We start from the raw sequence: 3616 nt of genomic DNA, 5'->3' as shown, positions 1-3616 counted from the left end.
ATGACTGACTAAAACAATAAATGAAAGAGAGGAGAAAAATCTCCCAGGCCGAAGAATATCAAATGACATACACAAATATCTCACCCTCAAGAGGATGATGTGCGGGTCCCATGGCTTTGGTGTGGGCTATAAATGGTCACCTCTTTCCAGAAGGCACAGGTGGAAGAGAGGAAGGAGGTAGCTTTCTGGTGGAGACGCCTGACGGACACCACCTCAGCCAGGGCACCACGATCAACATCACAGGGTAAGTCAGGCTGATAGCCCGTGTCTTGGACGCATGAGTGTCATGAGAACGGCACGTGCCCTCTCCGGTCCTTCTCACCAAAGGCCAGTCCAACCATGAGAACAACCCCAGACCAATCCCACCTGAGGACCACCCTACAGAACACCTGACTCTCCACTCTCAAGGTCATCATGACCAGGAAAGCCTGAGACTCTGCCTGACCCAAGGGAGCCTACAGAAGCATCAGGACTCAGTGTCCTGTGAGGATCCGGGGGCAGAACATCAGGGGAAACTGAGGAGATGGGAATAATGCGTGGATTTCAGTTAATCCTGTTACTGGTCAGCACTGGTTCCTACATTGCAACACGTGCACCTTAGAGATGAAAGGTGACCAAGGTGGTGGAAATGGAAACGGAGTCTATGGAATGTTTCTGGACTGTCTTTGCTGGATTTGTGCAAACCAAAATAAAGTGAGTCTTGAAAAAATAACAAAGCTTGGGACTTCCCTGGTGGTCTGGTGGTTAAGGCACCTCACTTAAACTGCAGGGGACATGGGTGAGATCTGTTGTCAGGGAACTAAGATCCCATATTCTGCAAGTCACAGCCAAAAAACAGAAGGAAAAAAAGATAGATTAGGACTTTCCTAGTGATCCGGTGGGTGAGACTCCACTCTCCCAATGCAGGGGGGCCTGATTTGGCCCTGATCAGGAAACTAGATCTCACAGTCTTTGCACCTGGAGTCCTAGCCTGGCAACAAATAAGATTCCATGTGTCGCAACAAAGATTCAGCCTGCCACGAATAAGACCTGGCACAGACACTATATATACACGTATATTTTTTAAAGCATAAATTCAGAAGAATATGCATTACTTTCTCCAATTGAAATCTTAGAGGGAAAACTCACAAACTTCCTGTTTCCAGGGCTGAGACTAGAATGAGGTTAGTACAGCACTGGCTTTGGTTGCAAAACGTGGAGGTGGGGGGGGGGGCACAAAAGTTCTATTATGTTCATCCCCATTTTACAGCTATGGAAACTAAGGCTAGGATGAAATCACTTGCCCAGGGAGGCAGGGCTGAACACATGCAACCTTGACCCCTATCTCAAATCATGGTCCTAAGCTGACCCTAAAGTTCAAATTTCAGCCCACTGGAGCCCCGATATCTGCCGGTATCCAGCTCCAGCAGCCAGGGATTCAACCTGAAGAGATGAACGGTGTCGGTGATGAGACAGCCTCTCAGTTTTCTTGGACTGCCTATTTATTTCAAGTTTAAGATTCTCTATACTTTTACAAAAACATTAGGTCAGAGGTTTGACATTTTCAGTCCGCCCTCAGCCACATTTATTATCTCCATAAATCATTGTTGCCCTTCAAACAGAGTTCCTGCTTCAGGATTCTCTCGGAATCAGCTTTACGTCTATTATCCACTTCCTCTTCTGTGTCCTATAGTTAACTTGTGATTACATTGTAACTCATGCTACATTCCTCAGTTTATTTATCTTTCTAAATCCTGTTTGCCCCTAACGTCCTAAGCTCACTATCTCTTAAAAAGGCTTCTGGCTATAGTATCTCTAAAATTCCTAACCTCTATAAGCTACAGTAAAATATGCTAACATTACAACATTCTTTAAATCTTCAACTTCTAACTATTTTAATTATTTCTAAGCCTTAAATTCAGTAAACTCCTTTGCCATAAACATTCTCCTCACAAATAGGCTTCAGATAGCAATCCCTCCCATGGCCTCAAGCTGCGGCCTATGTGCTCATCCTGGAACACTCTTTTGTAAAAGTCCTTGAACAAATGTCCATGATTAACTTTATGAATTATTCTCTGAGCACTGCTGCAGAAGGCTTTGTACCTTCTCAAGCTCCTCTCAAGAACAATAAGCACCTTAATATTCCTTTTTGGTCAACTCAGCTGAGGAGAGGAAAAAACAAGTCAGAGTTACAAGGCCTAACTCCTTCATCGCGGGTCCATGCGTGCGGAATGAGGAGAGGGGTCTGGGGCGGTGCCTCCATTTTGTCAGTAATGCCTAACGCGGCTTCCGACATCTATCAGCTTTGCCAAGGGCCCTGTCTTTGCACCTGGAGTACTAGCCTGGGAGGGAGGCCCTACTCAGGGGACACACAGGCTCCACGTCAGTCTCCACAGCAAGTCCATCCCTGATTCCTGGGTTATTTGGCTGCTGAGTGGCTTTAATGGAGTTGGGGGGGTGGGGTGAGGAAATTGTCATTGTTCAGTCACTCGGTGGTGTCCCTCGATTTGCAACCCGATGGACTGCAGCTTGCCAGGCTCCTCTGTCTTCCACTGTCTCCCAGAGTTTGCTCACATTCATGTCCACTGAGTCAGTGATGCTATCGAACCAACTCATCCTCTGCTGCCGCCTTCTCCGCTTGCCTTCAATCTTTCTCAGCATCAGGGTCTTTTCCAATGAGTTGGCTCTTCCAATCAGGTGGCCAAAGTATTGGAGCTTCAGCTTCAGTCCCTCCAATGAATATTCAGGGTTGGTTTCCTCTAGGATTGACTGGTTTGATCTGCTTGCTGTCCAAGGATCTCTCAAGAGTCTTCTCCAGCACCTCAGTTCGAAAGCATCGATTCTTCAGCGCTCATCCTTTCTTGTGGTTCAACTCTCCCATCCATACATGACTACTGAAAAGACCATAACTGTAAATACACGGAATTCTGTTGGAAACGTGATGTGTCTGCTTTTTAATATCCTGTCTAGGTTTGTCAGAGCTTTTCTTTCAAGGAGCAAATGTCTTTTAATTTCATGGCTGTAGGAACCATCCCCAGTGACTTTGGAAACCAAGAAAATAAAATCTGTCACAGTTTCTGCTTTTTCTGATTTTATTTTCCATAAAGTGATGGGACCAGATGCCTTGACCGTAGTTTGTTGCTTGTTGTATTTCAAGCCAGGTTTTTCATTCTCCTCTTTCACTTCATCAAGAGGCTCTTTGTTCATCTCCCCTTTCTGCATTAGAGTAGTGTCCTCTGCATGTCTGAAGCTGTTGATATTTCTCCTGGAAATCTTGATTCCTGCTTGTCATTCATCCAGGCCAGCCTTTCACATGTTGTACTCTGCATAAAGTTAAACACGCAGCGTGACAATATAAAGCCATGTCTCACTCCTTTCTCAATTTTGAGCCAGTCAGGGTTCCAGGTCCAATTCTAAGTTTGCTTTGTGACCCGTATATGGGTTTCTCAGGAGACAGATAACATGGTTGGGCACTCTCATCTCTTTCAGAATTTTCCAGTTTGTTGTGATCCACACAGTCAAAGCCTTTAGCACAGTCAATGAAGCAAAAGTAAATTTTTTTATGGAACTCCGTTGCTTTCTCCACAATCCAAAGAATGTTGGCAATTTGACCTCTGGTTCCTCTGCCTTTTTGAAA

General features: G+C 45.3%; 1 protein-coding gene across 1 annotated transcript in view; it reads left to right on the top strand.

Moving 5' to 3' along the window:
* The window catches only part of LOC104992673 (bone marrow stromal antigen 2-like), a 6904-nt gene extending 6192 nt beyond the window's left edge, over positions 1 to 712 (top strand). The window contains exon 6 of the transcript XR_825731.1: positions 21 to 712. The gene's annotated coding sequence lies outside the window, so the exon portion shown is untranslated. The remainder of the gene's footprint in view (positions 1 to 20) is intronic.
* Positions 713 to 3616: the final 2904 nt, after the last annotated feature.

This window comes from Bison bison, unplaced genomic scaffold, assembly GCF_000754665.1.
Source record: "Bison bison bison isolate TAMUID 2011002044 unplaced genomic scaffold, Bison_UMD1.0 scf7180017864221, whole genome shotgun sequence".
NCBI classification, from domain to species: Eukaryota; Metazoa; Chordata; class Mammalia; order Artiodactyla; family Bovidae; genus Bison; species Bison bison.
The sequence above is the reverse complement of the archived record's forward strand: the minus strand, read 5'-3'. Positions and strand labels throughout refer to the sequence as shown.